This window comes from Phyllostomus discolor, chromosome 12 (genome assembly GCF_004126475.2).
Source record: "Phyllostomus discolor isolate MPI-MPIP mPhyDis1 chromosome 12, mPhyDis1.pri.v3, whole genome shotgun sequence".
In the NCBI taxonomy this organism is placed as follows: domain Eukaryota; kingdom Metazoa; phylum Chordata; class Mammalia; order Chiroptera; family Phyllostomidae; genus Phyllostomus; species Phyllostomus discolor.
Window position 1 is genome coordinate 41,101,487 of NC_040914.2, and position 20,283 is coordinate 41,121,769.

Here is a 20,283-nt window from a genome sequence, read left to right on the forward strand (position 1 = left end):
GCCTTTATCTTTCCCAGGGCTGTACTAGAGGATTCTCTCCCTCCTATCTGCCATCTGCTTTCACGCTGCCTTTCATCCCAAACCCCAGCTGCTCAGGTCTAATTACTGTCACCTCTACCTATTCAGGTGGCTTCAAGTCTTGAGGGTCAGTTACACTCTCCCGCATCCACTACAAGAGCTTATCGGGAAAACCCGCATTTCCCAAGCACGCACACAGTCCTCCCACACGCACGTGGCCTGCCCCCTCCCAAGACTACGCCAGGGCCTCGCGAAGCCTCTGCAAACATCTCCTCCTCCAGTTTTCCCTTTCTGGTTTGCAGTTAACCCACTCTTGGCCCCAGTCTTTACCCACCACCTCAGGCAACCACGAGGTTAAATATGTGCGTCTGATTATTTTTGATAAAGGCCCCAGGAAGAAGCTGTTGGCACAGAGCGAGCTCCGAGCCTGGTCAAATAAAGCAGCCTCGTGCGTATGGGGGAGGGAGGTCTCCCAGAGAACCAGAGAACAGGCTAAGCAACGGAGACGCTCTGGGAAATGCAGCCCGGCCCAGCCCTGCAGTGGCGGCCAGGATTCCGGTTTGCGTGCTAGTGCAGGCTTCTCATAGCCAAGGCTGCCCTGGAGCAGGGGACAGGAGGGTGGGAATGGGGCACGTAAAACCACAAGATGCATTCTTCTTGGGGACATTTAGCCTTTTTTCCTGAATAAAGTCTCCCTGATGACTTCAAGCCTTTGGTTCACTTTCAAGGTTCTCAAAACTTTGATCCTGACTATTGCAGCTAGTACCCTCATTGCTTTAATAAAATAGAGGATCACTGAAGGCTGTGACTCTGCTAATATCATCCTGCCTAGTAGCTCCTTAAATTTTTCCTGAGCTGCAGGTCTTGTCTCTCTCCAAAGCATCCTGTGCATAGGTGGCCAGTTAATCCTTCTGAAACCCACCTGGGACCAGAGCACCATGGGAGAAACCTTTGATGGATCTCACAGCCTCTCTCCTTGATCTGGTGAACACGGCGGTCTGCCAGAGCTTTTCGGCACGCCTCTCCCTGACTTGGGCACAATTTTCCGCACACTGTCACCAGCCTCTGACTGACTAGCCTTTCTGGAACTTCTCACCTCAATGGTCCCCTCAAATTTTTTCCTCCTCGGGAAAGAATGCTGGCTGCTGAACGGGACCTGTTTCAATGAACCAGCAGCTCATACGCTTTGCAGGCGGAGACGCTGGCTGGATAAGGGAGGGACAGGAGTCTAGGAGGAGCGAGAGCAGAGCCCCTCTGGGCTGTTAGTGAGGTCAGCGGCCTTTTCTGAGTTATTCTTGCTGAGCCCATAGAACTGGGCTCCGCTGATTCACCACCATTTGCAAGCTCATATCTGATTAACATCAGCAAGACACTTTCTGCTTAGAATTTGTGAAATTTAAATGTCTCTAGAAAAAGTCTAGGATAAAATCCCTGCATGGTTTCATAAAAACTGCATGAAAATAAGAAGTCAATAGAGTTGATTTCCAACCACATTTTATGGTAGGCACTGTGCTTGGCCTTTGGGTGGTCTGAAAATAGTATGCAATTTGGTGTTTGACCTCGAGAATCTTACAACCATACCAGACTAATAGACCTGAAAATGGAACTAAATGTTAGAAAATGAATTAGTAGCATGTACCACATTAGTGTTCCACTACGGCCATAAGAGAGAGGGGTCAGAGGGGTCTGAGCTGGGTTTTACAGGGTTTGGGGAGGAAAAAACAAGGACTGTCAGGACCGGATGTGGGGAAGGTGGCCTCCTCCACAAGTTAGTGTTCAGTGCAAGAATCTCACTGCAAGTGCAGGTTGGGAGCTGTACTTCCTGTGAGTCTGCGTCAACCAGTCTCTGGCCAGACCCCGGGACCTGCACTGCAAGAAGCTCCTCACATATTTCCAGAGCACAGGAGTCAGGCTGGGACCCAAAAAGGTGAAGGCTAGAGTGTGGGGGAGGGATTCAACATCTGACCAATGGATTTTAACAAATAATGTAATGACAGTACAAGCTGAAAAGGCAGTGACTGTGGTTATCAATCATAAGTCTCTCTGCCTCACACTGACATTTGTGGCCCGGCTGTCCTTTGCAGTGGGGGCTGTGCTGTGCATTACAGGGTGTTCAGTGGCATCCCTGGGTCTCCCTTCTGAAAGAAACTAGTATCCCCACCCCCAGCACGAAAACCAGAAATGCCCACAGGCATTTTCAAATGTCACCTGGTGGGGAGAGGTGCAAAATCATCCCCAGGTGAGAACCACTCCCAAAATGTAGTGGCTCAGAGCAGCTATTTATTAGCAGCTCTCATAGTTCTGCGGCCTGGCAGGGCTCGGGAGAGCTGCCCCTATCAAGTAAGTCTTCAGCAGAAGGCTAAAGAAAGTGGGGGTGAATGCACAATTTGCAGAACATAAAGCAGAATTTATTTCTGGAGTGGTTTCTCCACAACTGAGTTGTCCATAAATATTTTAAAGTGAATGAGTGAATAAACATTCTCTTTCCTCACTTTTGTGTTTCATTCTAAGTCAAGTCAAAGAAACGTACAGCAGCTGGAATCTACAGTTTGCTCTGCTGGACTGAGAGTTACTAAGGAAAACACCAACAGGAAAGGTGTCCCGCAGGGTCCCATGAGGTTTCATTCTTATGGGAGAAGGTAAAAACCCAACACCCAAGATAAATAAAATAGAGACCAGCAAGACATAGAAAAAAATCAGTGAAACTAAGAGTTGGTTTGTCTGTAAAGAGAACCATACTGGCAAACTTTAGCTAAAATAACCATAGAGAGAGACAGAGGGGACTCAAAAACAAAATTCTAAATTAAAGAGGAGATATTACAACTGGTACCATAGAGACACAAAAGATCGCAACAGACTCTCATGAACAACTATATGCCAACAAATTAGATAACCTAAAAAAAATGGATAAATTCCTAAAAACATGCATTCTACCAACACTGAATCTTGAAGAAATAGAAACATCTGAACAGACCAATGATGACGAAGAAAACTGAAGCAGTAATCAAAACCTCCAAACAAAGAAAGCCCAGGGCCAGGCAGTTGCATGGGTAAACTGTATCCTACATTTAAAGAAAGCTTAATGCCAATTCTTCTCAAATTCTTCCAAAAAATGAAAGAGGAGAAAACACTCCCAAACTCATTTTATGGGGTCAGCACTGCAATAATACCAAAGCCACGTGAGCATACAATAAGAGAAAATTATAGACCAATATGCCTGATTAATATAAATGCAGACAATCTCAACAAAATTCTAGCAAACCAAATTCAACTGCACGTTAAAAGGAACATGCACTACGATCCAGCGGAATTCACCTCTGGGATACAAGAACTGTCAACATGTGGAAATAAGTAAACACTCATACATCACATTAAAAGAATAAGGCATAAAAATCATTTGATCTCAACAGATGCAAAAAGTGTTTGAAAAAAATCAGCACCCTTTCATGAAAAAAGTTCTCAAAATTTAGCACGGAAGGAACATACCTCAACATAGTATGAAAAACCCACAGTTAACATCATACTCCACAGTGAAAAGCTAAAGTTTTCCTGTAAAATAAGGAACAAGACAAGGATGTTCACTCTTACCTCTCCTATCCAACACGGTACTGAAAGTCTTACCCAGAGCAGTAGGGCAAGAAAAAGAAAAAGGCATCCAAATCAGGAAAAATTTAATTGTCTCCATTTGCAGATATCATCTTAAATACAGAAAACCCTAAAGAGTTCACAAAAAAAAACTATTAGAATAAATTCAATAAAGTTGCAGAATTCAAAATAAACATAAAAGTAGTTGTAATTCTACACAGACAAAATTCCTCAAAGAGAAATTAAGAAAACAATCCTATGTACAATTTTATCAAAAACAGTAAGATACTTAGGAACAAACTTGACCAAGGAGATAAAAGGTACCTACATCGAAAACGGTAAGACACTTATGAAAGACACTGAAGAAGACGCAAATGGATATGTAGTGTCCCTGGATCAGAAGAATTCATATTGGTAAAATCTCCGTGCTACTCAAAACTCATCTACAGATTCCATTTCCTTGAACTTGGACCTCCAAGTCAGTTGTAACAAATACAACTTAGGTGCTACAAGGTAGCAACGATGCTATTTTACCAATGGTTACCAACCAATAAGGGTCACTAGCTCTGCCATTCTCGGATTTTATAAATAACGCCCTTATTAAATAAATCGATTGTTCACTAAAGAGTGGATGTGGTGACTAGGATGAGCCCACAAACCACAACTGTCACGCCCAGCTCCTCGAGGGCACGTGTGAACCCAGTCACCTCCGCGCCCCCAGGCTGAGAGCAGGACTGAATGGAAACAGAGACGGACAAGCCGGCAGAGCCCCGCCCGGCCTCGTCTCTTCCAGCCCGTGTCTCTCTCCTGACAGCCACACGTGTCTGTAGGCACGGACACCTTGCGGTTACAACTCTATCTGAGCGGGGGTGGGGGGAGGGGATCCTCATTCCTCGAAGCTTCCCTGGCTCTTAACGTAACACTTAGCCTGAAGGAAGCGGCACCACGAACACAAGACGACACCCAAGACCAAGGGCCGTGGCTGGCTCACCGCGATCACGGGAGGAGAAGCATCTCCCTTCCTGACACAACTGCCAGGTCCTGACGAGGGCCTCTGTCACTCGGCTGGGAGCTGGTGTTCGGTACATTTTAAACTGAGTCAGTGTCCTAAGTCTGGTAATTGGATCCCCATTGATTTTTAATGAGTATAATTGTCTCAAGGGCAACTGAAGTTATGTTTGCTTCTACCTCCAGGATGTAGGAGAGCTCGGTCACTCACGTGGGGGTCAGACAAAAGGTTAAACTAAGCTGCGGATGTAAAGGCGGCAGGGATGGGGGGAGTGGGGAGGGAGACCTGTGGCAGACGCAGTGACTGATCATGGCACACAATTTATTTGCTTCGAAGCTCACTGCAGAGGGCAATCATTGTTTCGAATAGAAAAGCTGTTCAAAAATAATTGGGAGTAATTGAAACTCACTGAAATATTGAATAAAACATTAGATATTTTAACTGGTGTTTTCCTTATAATTATCCTTAGAGGTGATAGCAACGCAGCCCGTGAGCTGCTGTGGGCCTCCCCTGTCCCCTTCGTCCTCAGCGATCAACCCTGCCAAGCATTTGTTAGCGAGAGTCACGGCTAAGGAGACACCGGGTCAAACTGGTGTGCTCCGCGTGGCACGCCCTGAGTGCGCCCCCAGGCGGGCACAAGCCCGCACTCGGTTTCCGAAAGGCTGGGCCTCGAAAGCGCAACAGGGAAGAGCGCCGGGCGGGGTGTCCTGCGGTGGCCCCCGAGGGCTCTGTAGGCTCAGAGCCGCGTCCCCCCAGCCGTCACGATGCTGCTCCGCACGCCATCTCTCCGAGCACAGCCTGCGCAGGGGTGATCAGCTGCTATTTGCCAGCTGTCACCCGCACCGTGTCTGCTGTCACATAGTTTGTTCGACAGATTCCGGCTCTGTGGCACATTCTTTCCTGGCATTCTCGTCTTCTCTCTGCCTACGACACCGAAATGACAGTCAGAAGGGTGAGGGTGGGAGGCTGAGGCGGCCCCGGCTCGGAGGCACAGCTGAGCCTGGCAGACAGGAGGACGGCTGCAGATGACACCAAGGTGGCCGCAGCGGGCACACAGGGAGCATACGCTACGTCCCCTCCTTAGACTGTGAGGCTTGATGACCGGCGCTGTGTCCTGTAATTGCATCTGCATGTCCTCAGGACCTACCTCAGCACCTGTTCCACAGACGAGTGACAGCAGCTTGCTGAAGGGACCAAACGTGAGTCTCCACGGCACAGTCTCATGGTGGACAGCCAGGGCTCAGGAGCCAGACAGAGCTGGCTTCACATCCTGCCTCCCCTTGGGCCCCACATGTGACGGTACTTACCTGCTGTACCCCACCCTCACTGTCTGAGATCGGGGTGACAGCAGTCTGAGGCTCACGGATGAAACCACGCAGGGGGACCTCAGAGGCCCAGCACACAGGGCACCACCCAGAGCCCGGGAGAGTGCCACCACCTTAGCTGTGCTTGGCAGGTCTCCCGAGAACATGGACTGCAGCCCGGGAGTGACACGACACACTCCCTGTGGAACTGAAAGCACTCTCTGTGACCAGCTCAGGCTCGTGCAGCGTTTCTCCACCGGGGGTGAGCTGGGCTAGTTGAGGCAAACCCCGAAAGGCCCCCTTGAGTGTCCCACCTGAGGCAGGATCAAGCCAACTGAGGAGCCAGTTCCCAGGCACCTGCCCCCAAATCCCCAGTGGGGTCCTTACCCTCGGGACAGGACCACCCCCCAAGGTGAGAGAAGGAAATAAGGCAAAGGAAAACAGGTTCTCTTCCTTCAAGCCTGTGACCATGAGCCTGAACCCCACCGGGCGCTTCCCTCCTACACGCACTCCCCCCCCCCAGCACGGCAGCCCCAGCACGGGCTTCCTCCCGCACGTCCGCTCTGCGGGGGGCCCTGCCCCGCAGACTCACACCTCTGACTAACAGCCCTAGAACTCACGAGGACGGCCTCACGGGGTGCCGAGGACTCCGTTCTGCCTCAGACCCATGAGATCAGGGGTATCAAACTCGTTTTCACCGGGGGCCACATCAGCCTTCCGTAGCCTTTGAAGGGCCGAATGTAGAGCTCCCCGCCCTAGTTAAGGAGTAGTCATGTTTATGCAGTCCCAGAATGACATCCAGCCCTTTGAAGGCAACCACAGGGCTGATGTGACCCCCAGTGGACGTGAGCCTGTCACCCTGCATTAGAGGATTTTCCTCCCCGACAAGCAGAGAGAGGAGAGAGAGAGAGAGAGAGAGAGAGAGAGGGAGGCGGGCAGGCCCGGGCCCCTTCTGGAAGCCAGTGAGTGCGCAGGGCTGGAGTCAGGAAGCTGCCAGGCGTGTGGATGAAGGCTGGCGCTGGAAAGGCCGTCCGCAGCGAGCGGCCTTGGCAGGCTGACCGTAGCGGGAGGTCTGGGGCCGATGCCTGGCTAACCATCAAAACGCATGAAATCTCACGGAAATGGTTGGGACATTTAGGACTGCGTACAAAGGCAAGGTCAACATCTCAGGGCTTGATTGGAGAGACTACACACATGCATGCGGGCTGGCACTGGGTCGCTTCAGCTGTGGTCCAGATGTGGTCTTGACCTGCACAGGCTCTCGGGCTGTATCTGATGGGCTAGGGAATAGGGTCGTGTGGGAAGGCTGTCACTCACGTCATCCTCTATGAGCGTTTCCTAAAGAGCGCCCTAGGCCCTGCACCCCTGGAGAGACCGCTCACTGCACAGAAATGCTGCTACCAGAAGAAGAACCACAAAGACAAGGACCAACTGGATCCTAGCAGGGAAGCAAGGCCATTCACTTTCCGGCTTTCCCATGGCTCCCAGTCTGCAGGGGAAAGTGAAAAATCTGGTCTCCATTTCCCCTACACACGCTCGCTCTCCTGCTCTTTCTCCAACGCAGTGATTTATGGAGTTGGTGTGATTCTTAAAGTCCTTTCAGAATGAAGAGCCCTGGGGTGTAAACCTGCTTGTTAGCAAGAGATGAGCAGAATGAGCCCTTTCCTTCAGTTGGCCGGTGCTTCCTGTCCATGCTCACTTGTGGCACCTCTTAAATAAAAACCGGAGGCACTGTCTCTGCCCGCCAGCCTGAGTGTGGGCAGGACCTCGGGACCCGGGGTGGGGGTGGAGTGGGGGGAATCTCCGTGAAGCTGCTCACTGGGCACAGGAGATGAAGGGGAACTGGAAAGCACCCTGAACAGGGCCCCATGTGTCTCCGAGGGGACAGCAGTTGCTGGGAAGCCAGCAGCCAGTACATTGCTGCAGGTAGGCCAGGATGAGGGGGCATCACTTTATCTTGCTTACAGGAAAAGAAAATGTGTAGCTTTTATTTACTTCTAAGTAAATTCCATTGAACGGCCGACACTAGCTCAGACACGAGAAGGAGGAATCTCAGATCTGCCTTCGTTGTCTTATGGGCTCCACTAGCCGTCCTGGACAGTCAACACAGGCGGGTGTTCTCAGGGCCACCGGAAGGGTGCGAAGGGCTTGGGCCCAGCCTGGCTCCCCCTGCAGGGCTGGAACCAGGCTCCACCACCACACGTTCCTGCCAAGCTGCTCACGGTCACAGATACGTGGAAATCAGGCATGCTTTCCCCCGAACTCCTCCAGCTGAAGAGGACAAGCACTTCTGCAAAAGCACACAACACCCAGTTCTGCAAGCTGCCGTGGCAGGCTCAGAGAATGCCAGAAAGCCAGAAAAAGGCGCAAGGGGCCACCCCGGGGAGGGCACAGTTTACTGGAGAGGAAGGGGGTGTTTGGAGACCAGCCCAAGGAGAGGGCCTGAGGTCAGGTTTGGTGGTTTGACTTTGCTTTCTCTGAGAACAGCTTCCCAAGCACGTTGCAGCAGCTGGACTGACCCCTCGGGGCATCACCTGGTTCTGCCCATCGACCACGTGGTCATCTTGGCAGACGTGCAGTGTCCCTCCTGCACACGCTGCCTCTGAGTTCTTGGGGAAGATTTGAGATGAAGAATTCAGCCAGGGGTCAGGACAGAGCCCAAGGGTGAGAGTTATGGGAAGAGCCAGGCTCAGCTGAAGTGACTTCTTTGCCCACAGGCTCACCCAGGGCCATACGGTTCACACAAAAGTAGGGCAGCACTGTCTTGGCGTCAGCATCTAATAAAAGCTGCCCTTGCCCCACCAAGCCTACCTCTGACTGAGAACCCTGCTGGGTGAAACGGGTCGATGGGAAGAAAGTGGGTTGATTCTCGCAAACTGTTTTCCCACACTGCTCCTGAGACTGGAAACAAGGACATGTCCTAGAGGGGACCGTGCAGAGGGTGGAAAATGACTCCACAAATGAAATGACTATTCTGAGACAGTCTGGGCCGGTGATCGGAGTGTGAGGCCAGGTACTCAAAACAGGTGGGCCGGGCTGCGTCTGGCAGCCTGTGACTATTGCTGACAGCGTGCCTGTGCTGGGGCAGCCCCTGTTCATGGGGGGAGCTTTGGGCGAGGGAGAGACCCAAGACTTCCCATGAAGGTCACACGTGGCCCTGAAGCCAAGATATTTTTTAATAACCATGTTAGAGGTTAGCGATTCCAACTGTTGAAAATGTAACAACTGTGCCAATTTATAAGTGTTAGCATACAGTGGGCTCTTCCCAGGCGTGGCTACATAGTTGGCAGGGCCCAGTGCAAAAGGGTAACTGTGAGGCCCCATGTTGAAAAATCATCAAGCAGAATATTAAACCAAACACAGGGCCCTACTGAGCATGGCCAGCCCTGGCTGTTCCTACATGCCAGCTACCATGCAGCACTCTTTACTTGCATTAGCTAAATAAAAATCTGCACAACAGCCCTAGAAGGTAGAAGCTATTACTACCTGCAATCATTAGGTAAAGAAACCACGAGGCAGAGGTTAAGGAAGGAACCCATACAGTCCCCCTCCAGAAGTGGGGGTGGGAGGACAACTGAGCCCAAGACAGCACAGATGAGCACAGAATGAGCCAAGCTTTGAGAGGATGAGCTCCCTGTCCTTGCAAGTACGCACAGTGAAGCTGGAATCTAGAGGACATGATGCATTTTCTGGGAGAAGTGCCACCCCCTATTGGATGAGCTCCAGCGGTGGTTCTCGGCTATGCTGTGTGTAAGAACCATGCGATCAGTGTGAAAAACGGAGACTCCTGGTCCCTGAGGCCAGGGAACCTGAATTCCTAACATCTGCAGATTCTGAGATCCGCAGCCAACAGGTCAGGCTCAGAGAAATAATCGCCTCGGTGGGAGGTAACTTTCAATTTCCCTTCCACCTCGCATCTCTTTGTTTTGTTCTAACTCTGTGAAATGACTGCATGTCGAGATCTGCACGGCTTCTCGGCTCTCTGCCGCATGTCTGCTCATTCCTCCTCCCCCTCTGTCCACACCCTACCTCCATTCACACCGCCAGGCAGGGGGCTGCCCCCCCCAGACTTACCATCCTGTATCTTCATGCCGCCTGTCCTGGGTTTTTTTTTTCTTGCCAAGCCTGGTGCCTCTCCATTGTCAATCCTCTTTCCCAAGTGTCTGGGGATTTAGCAATTATCTCGTAAACCCAGACCAGCTACTTCCCTTGTCAACTTCTGTGTCTTAACCCATAAAATAAGGGATGAAATCATCTCTCGAGCCCTTTCAGCCCTAACAGGTCTTTAAAGTGAGTCTCTGTGAGTCACATCACTCCAGTCATCTGCCCCGGGTCCCTCAGCCCGCAGCGCTGACACTCGGAGGGGGTCTCGTCTCCAGAGCTGGGAGAGCATGAAGCCCGGCACATCGCTACAGCGACACTCGAGTGTGGGATTCCGTGTACAGGGGTCGGTTGTCTGAGAGGCATCCTTGTCCAGACCCCTGTATGACAAGATCATAGTGCCTTCCAGGGGAACAGCCCCTAAATAGGAGGTATGTGTAGCAAGCCTCTGGTACATTCTCTGTTTCTGTCACCTGCGAGTTGCTACTATACGTATGAAGTCACCCATTAGATGGCGACGATTCTAGAGGCCAGTCAAGGAAGTCCCTCCGCAGTAACGCCCAAGCACGGTGCAGATTCTGTGTCCTTGGCCAGCTGGTGAGACTGCTGGGAGCGTCTTCACCCCTACTCGTTTGTGTCCTCTTCGCTAATTTTTTTTTTCACATCTTCACCTTTCGGTGACAAGAACAAATAATTACTTAGGTAAGTAGTGTTCGAATGTCACTGTTCTGAAGACTCTCCCAGGGCGATGGTTCCCCAGGAACAGGCTCTGGATGAGCAGCATCCGGGAACTTCCACAGAAACGCACACTTCTGGCCTCGCCCCAGATCCCAGAATCAGAATCCACCAGGGGCCAGCGACCTGTGTGTTCACAGATCCTCCGCCATTCTCATGCAAGAAGAAGAGCTGGAGAATCACTGATCCAGGGAAAGTGGCTAAGAATGCAGACTGTCAGGCCCCAGATGGAGATGGCAAGTCAGCTGGAGTCTTTTTTGAGGGAGGCAGGACCTGAGTACCTGCATCTCACCTCCTCTCCCTGTGGAGACGTAATGCTTCACCGTCATTCAGCACTCCACCTACTACAAAGTCCTTTTCAGGCTTTATGTTCAAACTCTCTCTTCAGAGAACCAAGGACAGTTTCAGGGCTCTTCTGTGACAGTCCCCTGGTTCACTTTTCACTTGAGACTGCTCTTGTGGGCATTAGTTATCCATGCATGCTCTGTGAATGCCGAGAGGGGAGAGACATCATTTTCATCCGCTTCGCGTAGGCCTAGCCATAGCCCGGTGCTTTCTTGTAACAGACAGTCAACAACTACTTCAACGGTATCCTGATACACACCTGGACCTTGCGAGCTAATTTTGGGGGACACGGAGACTAGGGGAGCCCTACATTCTCAGCTTTCCTGCAACTAGTCTGGCTGGTGTGACCTTCAGAACAGCAGCCACCAAGGCAATGCCTGTAAATAGAAAGTGACGAGAGAAGAGAATCCAGTTCGCCGATCATTAAGCTCAGAAACACACAGGCATCAATTACTCAGTTCCTACAAGTCCTCGTTAATAGAGGCTCCTCCAGTGCGGACAGTACAATAATTCAAATGAGGACTGTCCTCAGGTTTATCTCTGCATGTGCAGTGACAGGGAAATGCCGTGGGGGAGCATCATGCCGGACGTCGGTTACACAACCAGAAAGTAGAGTGGCAACTCAGCCAAGTCCGCACAACCTCAGCGGCACCGTGCATGACAGCCCTTACTTCAGTGCTATGCTCGTATCCATGCCTCGCCCATCTCCAAAACCAAAGGGTCTGATTACGAGGTCAAGACCTAGCAACAGATGATTTATCTTCACTTGCCTTTGCTTCACACAGCTGCAACTAAAAATAGACTCTCGCTATATTTTTATTGCCTTTTCTTTTAACTGATTTGTACACTTTTTAAGGAGAACGCAGTAAGCGAGGTTTTACTGTGTGTTTAGGACCTGCAATCTCGAAGCTGAAAATCATCTCACCCCTTCATTTTGTGGGTTGTCCATTTAAGCCCAAGCTGTCCTATGAAGACTGTATATGAGGAACAATGCACGGTTTGCTCCCAACGCTGGCTGGGCAGGAGACTAAAACTGCGTTTGGTGGAATTTATACAGTTGGTGGCTCGTGTCCTGATAGACTGGTACACGCACCTCATAGAGACGCTGCACGACATCTGCCCAAACGTAATTCGAGACACGCACCCCGTGCCGGTAGTCACCCCCAAGAAGCCCTTGCACCCGAGGCACGGAAGACACCAGATGCAGTGGTCACTAGAGAACGACCTCGAACAGTGAAGGAATAGTCCTGACAGGAAGGCCCCAAACAGGGAAAGGCCAAGTGCAGAGGGGATACTCTACAGCTGTTAAATGGTTGGCCTTGACCTACAACAGGCAAATAAATAAATAAAATAAATAAATAAATCTTGAAAATACAATGTTTAGTGCAGAAAGCAAGTTGAAGAATAACTGTTAGTCCTAAGGAATGATAGGTAAAGAATATCACTAGTATGAATTAGAAACAATTTAAAAAACAATAGGGTATGTTGTTATGGATACAGAGAATAAACATTAAAAAACATGGTGGAGGTCCATCAGCTTGGATGGTGATGGCTGCAGGAGAGATGGGGCGGGGGGAATGAATGTGGGGTGGAAGAGAGGCTTCTATGACATGTGTAACGCTTTATTTAAAAGCCATTTGCTTTGAAGCAAATAAATGAAAGTTACTCCTGTTACGTGGTGAAGTTCTCCCACACCCTGAACATGGTGTGAACTTCCTAATAGGAAATGGACTCGAGTAGGGATGGCTCCCTAAATGAAGCCCACTTTTCTAGGCTGATTCTCAAAGCCTGGGGTCTTCGGCTGACGACACTCTGTAGGACTTCAGAGAGCTGGTGAAGCAACACGTTTGCGTAGGGAGTCTAGGGAAGTCGCTGGGAGTGAAGGCTGGGAGAGAGGTGAGAGTGGGAGCAAAGTGGGGTGGAAAGGGTGTTTTACAGAGGCCTTGCCTTAAAAAAGCATCTTATGAGATGTCAGGGAACAGTGAGTGAGAGGAAACAGCATGTGAGCGTGTGCATGCCTGCGCATGTCTGCATACACACAGCAAACGGCGCCAAGAACCGAGGAGGAGGACGCCCGAAAGAGCGGGAGAAACTGTGGCCCCTGCCTTTTGACCGGGCCGACTGAAGCATCCAGTCCAGGTGGCATCAGGCTCCTGGGGCCCCAGGCTGGTACCCAGCTGTGTGGCAAAAGCCAGAAGACACAAAACGCGTGCTCACTGTCTCCAGCCTCTGGACAGGACACCTGCTGGCCAAGCCCCCAATCTCACCTTCAGTTTGGAAACCTACCCTGGCCTAAACGCTGAATCTCTGGACTACCTACGAATTGGAGGATTAATTCAACAGGCAGAGTGTGAAGCCCCACCCTAGTCCTCCTCAGGCCGAATCTCGGGGCTGGCACTGGGGACGCAGCCTGCCTGGCGTGCTGCCCAAGGATGCCGCTGCTGACGGGGCTGAGAAACCACCAGCGTCTGTGCAGCCCGCCCCAGGCTCTGCTCTCAGGGTGCAGCATCCCAGAAAGGACCATGGAGTCTCACTGAAAACAAGGGAGGCAGGTTTGAGTTGCAGCCTCAGCATTAATAATGTGTGACATTTCTTTAGTTGCTTTCATCACAGAGGAGGGTGGCCCTGGGCCTACAGGAGTCCTCGTGGACAACCCTCAGAGTCCGCTTCTCCAAACAATACAAGACTGGGGGAGGCTGTGAGGATGCAGCATGAACTCTGTGACCAATGTGCTACTGGGAAGCAGAAGTGAAATTCTCACGCCCGGAGGCTGCTCTGCAGCCAGAAGGCGCTGCAGGGCTCCTGAGGACCAGGAGGAACTCCCTCGCCTCCTCTCGACCTCCCACTACCGTCTGAAGGTTCTCCCTGCACACCAGTCCCTCCGTCCTGAGCCCTGGGACTCGAGAGGCTACAAAGTGATAAATCAATTATGAAATGGAAACCTCAATTACAGCCTGTCTGCTTAATTGTTTGACAAGTTAATTAATCTCCCAAGCAACGGGGCTCCATTCTCCCTGTAAATTGTGGGGAAATAACGATCGCAGGTCCCCAAGGTCCTGGGGGCACAGCATCAAGGAGGACCCTAAAACCCAAGGAATAATAAGCGTTTGGTGGGGTCAGAGCCTCACACAGGAATGAAGAGGCTTGCTCCAGCTCCTGCCCAGAGGCAGTTTTGTTACTAATTATTTTGCTGCTAACTAATTAAAACCTCGTTTGTTTATTTGTCTGTCTGTGGTCCTCCTCCAAGAGACACATCTCCTTCCTTTCTAGGGAGACCCTGTGGTTCCAGCCGCCAGTGCTTCCAGGCGCCGAGAAACCCTGCTGGTGGCGGCGCTGCGGAGGCTGCCACAGTCACGGGACTGCAGAGACTCCACAGAAGCAAGGCAGCGGGCAAGTGCCACTGGCCGGCTGGCTGGCCGGCCTGCCTGCCTGCCTGCCTGCAGACGCGGCTGCTGTGGTCTCAGCCTCGCGGTTGCGCCACACGGCCTTTAGAAACGCCCCGTGACAGCGCCGAGTTGAGGAGCCGCAGTGTTGCCGGCATGGTCCAGGGACCTCCCTGCCCCAGGCTGAGCTGGGTGCCTGACCGAGGCTCGGACGGCCGGCCGGACCCCAACTAGACCTTCATGAACCACAATTACTGGGGAAGGGACTCAGCAACTTTAAGTAAGCCGCTCAGAAAGACTGAGACCCCGGCGGACGGGACTGGGTGGGAATTGGTCGCTGGTGGTTGGACCGCACAATTCGGAAGCGCCGCCCTCCCTAGCTGTGGCCAAGCCTCACCGTCCTGTCACCCTTGCCTGTCACGGCACTCACTGCACCCTGCTGCTGGGCCTGAGCACCACTGGTTCTTGCTGCTGGGAAGACTCTTCCCCATGTGACCAAGTGCAGCCCCTTCCTTCATCCAGGTCTTCCCTCGAGAGTCCTCCCCCACCTCCCTGTCTAAAACGGCACTCTTAGTAAATGCAATGATAGGATTTAACAGGCTTCTTCGTATCATGTGTTACGCCCTAAAATCGTGCTGTACCTCTGTTTACTACCTATCTTCCCGCAAGACGCAAGTTCCTGAATGGCAGGAGTTCTCCTGACTTCAGTCCACAGCTGTGTGGGCAGCGTGAGAGCAAGGCCCGAACTGCAGCCAGCATGTGAGAAGCCGCCGTGGCGTGGATTGAGTGCCATGGCATGAACCTGCCATTAGCAGTAAATGCTGGTATTATGACACTGGCAAAAATCACTGTTTCAAACTCCCCTGTGGATTCTAATCGTTTACAGGTAACAGTCTGCGGAAAACAGGACATGAAAACCTGCGATGAACAAAACTGAGAAGGTAGCGTATCAAAACCTGTGGGGTTCACCTAACATGATGCTTGTAGGAAAATGTACAGTGCTAAATACTTACAATGAAAAAGCACACTGGCCTCAAATCCATAAGCCAAGCTCTCACATTACAAACTTGGAGAAAGAAGAGACAATTAAACCCAAGCAAGTGGAAAGAAGAAAATCATAAAGATAAAAGCAGAAATAAATGAAATTGAAAACATAAAAACAATAAGGAATATAAATGGAACCAAAAGCTGGTTTCTTTGACAGATCAATAAAACTGAGAAAACTCTAGCAAAGATTTATGGAGAAAAAAGACAAAAGTGGCGAGTGAACCTGCAACGAAAGAGCAGCTGTCACTCCGGACGCTGCAGACACCGAAGGATGACCAACCGGTACGGAACCCCCACCTACGGTCTGCTCCGTGCACAGAAACCTCAGGACTCGGATAAAATGGACCGATTCCTCACAAGGAAAAAGTCCCAAAACTCACTCCAGAGGAAAGAGATAACCTGAATATTTATATAACTGCTATTAAGTTACTTGAATTTGTAGTAAAAAGCCTCCCAGATGCAGAGAGAGAGACCAGAACCTTCCCCGTCTAAAGGCGGTGTGCCACGCCCACAGCCTGCTCCAGGGACCGGGAGCAGGGAGGACACTGCGCAGCTCACCTCTGTTGACAAGGCCAGTGTTATTATGAAACAAAAATAAACACGGTGCCAAAAAGGAAGCATGCATGTCAATGTCCCTCATGGAAAAAAGAAGACACAAACATTGTCACCAAAACATAAGCAGATCGATAGATCAATATAAAAATACAAATAACATATCTCAACCTAATAATGTTTATCCCAGGAACGCAAGACTAGATCAATATTCTGAAACCTATGAGTACAATTCACTATTTACCAAGTGAACAGTGTAAAGGACAGGAACCACAAGGTCATACCAATTGATGTAGAAAAGGCAAAAAAAAAAAACAACAAAACGTGTTAATCAAATACAAGACTCACCCACGACAAAACCCCACAGCTGAGTAGGAACGGAAGGCAGCGTCTGCAACCCAGCGACACCCTTCACGAAGGACCTGGAACAACCACCACCCCCACTGCTGAGGCACTGGGCACGCCCCTCCGAGGGCCGAGGAGACGCCCATTTCCAACCCTGCCAGTCTTACTCAACCCAGTGCTGGCATTCATGACCCGTGCGACAAGAAAAATGAGGTAAAAAGCCTATAGGTGAGAAATTACTAAAGAAAACTGTCCCTATCTGAATTCAACATGACTGTCTATACAGAAGATTCAAAAAAAACTCCACAGGAAAAAGAAGACAAACTGCTGAGAACTAGTAGGTGAACCCAGCAAGGTGACGAAACACAAGTTCAAGGCACACAGATTCAGCCACGACTGTTACGAGGATCTGGAGTCAGATTACCCCCCTAGCACTTACGAGGCAGACTGCGCATGATCAAATGTCACCTCTCTGAGCCTCAGTCTCCTGATCGGAGAAAACAGGGATACAAGTAACTCGCTTGGGGGAAATACACATGGAACACTTGATAGAACTACCACTCAACTGTCTGTGTCTCTCGCGCCCTAAGACGCGGCCCTTCCAGCAAGTCGTGCTGGTTTACCCCGCAGTTTCCGCATGGAGATGCTTTACTGCAGCACTCTGTCATCCCCGGGGGCGGGGGGGGGGGGGTTCCTGCTTCAACTTCTGCGTCCTCTCTCTGCCCACTCACTCCCTGCTGTTCCCCATGGGCGCGCACACACACACACACACACACACACACACACACACACCTTGTTCCTGACTTTCAAGAGACACACCTGCTCTTTCTACCCTCTGCGTCAGGCAGCACACACGCCGTGCTCTGAGCTATACCCCGCTTGCTCACCTGCTCTCTGCTGCACCTGTTCCTCCCACAGCTGCGCTCACATCCGAAGCGGCCCCCCTCCCGAACCTGCCTTCCTATGCACCCCCACCAGAGAAGGCCCTGGTTCCCACCTGAACGGGGCCTTCTGAAAGAGCCTCCGGGAAAGCTGTTGTCTTCAGTTGGTGGGGATAATGGGATTATTCTATCTGTGTAATAATAACATGTTCAATTTAAAGGGAAAAAAATTGGAAGCCAGTTAAAAGCTGCCATTTGGCACCAATATATTATTTAAGGAATGAGTAATCACTGATGATATTATTCTGGAGGCAGTTACCATGCAGTGATGTGAATAAAATGCACTAGATGGAAAGTTGTATTTCAAGTAAATGTATGCAGTGGAAGAAATGTATTACCACCCATTAATATGTATTAATTCAGAACCAAATGCCAAGTGGGGTGCACCTGCCTGGGTTTGAATGGCAGGCAGTGATTTGGAAGTGGGAGGAAACTAGCTTGGATTTGGTCACACAGACTGAGAAATACGGGTGGGGGGGGTTCATGACTCAAAAATGAGCAGGTGGAAGGCCCAGCCCACCCTCAGAGCAGGCATGGGGCATCCCCCCACACCCACTAAGAGACTCATCTGTGACTAACCCCTGCGTTAACCGTTGGAGTTTCAGGGGGCTCTCTTCCCTCCCCCACAGTACGCGTCTTCGTGTTCTTTTTCAAATGAAAGGACAAGAGAAACGTGCACACAGTTTGCTAAGCTGCCCTAGGACCTTATTTACTTTTTTCAGTGCGGGACAGGAGCGATGGTCCCACTTGTTACTGTAAAGGTTGCCCAAATCTGGAATCTGTGGGCGTTTCCTCACTTAGACCGGGGTCCAGACCTAAACAGCAAAGGTGGCTTCCCCATTCTCAAGTGGGACATGCTCAAGTGCCCCCTTTCCTCATTTTAGGGTGACCCAGAGGACTCCAAAGACCTAAGGACTTGGAAGATAAGAGCACCCGGGCATGCATTTTCCTACCTATTTGGGGCAAAACTACTACAATTTCCCAGGCTCCACTCCACCGGCCACCGCCTGAAATCCACGCTCTGCCCAACTGCTTTAGAGATGGTTTGCTATTTTGTTCTAAAATACCACAGCGCTACACTGTTAAAATCCTTACACTTAAATCCGCTCTCCTTCCTGGAACCCACAAAGCCCCTTACCATCTCTTCCCAGCCCGGCAGAGCAACCTCATCTCCAGTCATGACCTGCCTCTTTTTCCCTCATGCACCAAAATTCAGAGCTTTTCTTTTTTTAAGATTTTATTTATTTGTTTTTAGAGAGGGGAGAGAGACAGACAGACAGACATCAATGATGTGCAGTTGCTGGGGGTCATGGCCTGCAACCCAGGCATGTACCCTGACTGGGAATCGAACCTGCAACACTTTGGTTCACAGCCCGCACTCAATCCACTGAAATTGAGCTTTTCTTGAGACCTCAGGCCTTCAAGTTTCCCATCCCCTTGTCCAGAATGTGCTCTCCCTGGGTCTTCACATACCTGACCTCTCAGAACACCCTCCAGGTGGCCCTCTGGGCACCTGCCCATCTCGCACCCTCGCTCTACTTTACTTGGCCCTCACTGTTTTTTAAAATACCCTACATGCTTAGTAGCCACCTTGACCCTTATGTCCCCAGTTGCTAAAACAGAACTTGGTGCTCAATAAATATTGACCGAATGAATGACTGAAAGGGGCCCCTCCCCCATCTATGCATCCTTGTCTTTTTCAGCAGTCACTGCTTTTTCAATAGCAGCTAGGAATCAATTTTCATGGTTTATGGTACAAAGCCCTGCCAATGTAACAGAATTTTTTAAGATTCCTATGGTTGTTAGAAGTACCCATTGCACTGTGTAATGTGGACGAGGGTGACAAAAACTATCATCTGCTGCTGGTGTATAAAACTCAGTAGAAGTCAAAATGCTTTGGAGTTTTTGGTAGTACTTTTCAGAAGCTTAAAAAACATGCAGACATTTGACCAGTATATCCACTGCTAAGATTTTATCCTGGGGAGGGGACGTGAAATTTGAATATGTTTTTATTTAAAAAAAAAAAAAACTAAAACTAAAGAAAATCCTGAGAATAATTTAAATATACAACAACTTGGATCTCACTTAATAAGCCATCTAGAAAGCTGACTACCCTGGAGTCATTAAAATCATGTTGTAAAGATTATTTAATGCCATGAATAGGTAATCTTTCAGGTTGTAAAAAGATGTTTACAGTGTGATGATATTTTCATTGAAAAAAAAAAACCACCTCCACGATATGTGACTATATGAAACCATGCATGCTGAAAAGGTTGAACACGCATATGATAACACATAAGCAGTGGGTGGTGGAATTAGGAGTGGCAGAGTTTTCAAAAGCTCCTATGATGAATTACATGTTTCAGTTTATAAAAGTAACAATTTATTGGGTTTTTTTAAGTGTGTATAAAGGTATGACATGAAAGAAGAGCACAGATGTCCACTAGCTCGTCCTTACTGATCTTCAAATGAGGCATTTTCGACGTGAGGGAAGCGTACCAAGGGTGAACACCAAAGCGAAGCTTCCTGTGCCGCCAGTGCCCACCCGCACAGGAAGCTCTACACACGCTGCCCCTGCAGGGGTCCCCCGCTGCCACTGCAGTCAGTCTCCCTCCACTGCCGGATGCACCACAGCTTACTCAGCCACCCTTACAACAAGGGGTACCAGCACTGCTACCGGGGTCCTTCCACTACCGTGGAAAATGACGTGGGGTTGTAGGGAAATCTCTGGAAGTGTAGTTACTGAGTCAAAGCATGTGTACCTTTTCGGTTTGGATACTTGTATGCTTTCCCCAAACACAGGCGTTTTCTACCCAGGCCGGGGGACGGTAGCCGATGGAGTCTCTGTTGAATATGGTTGTCTACACGGTGACCACATTAAAGGCCGCAAGGAGAGAGTCTGTTGTTTTTGTTAACCC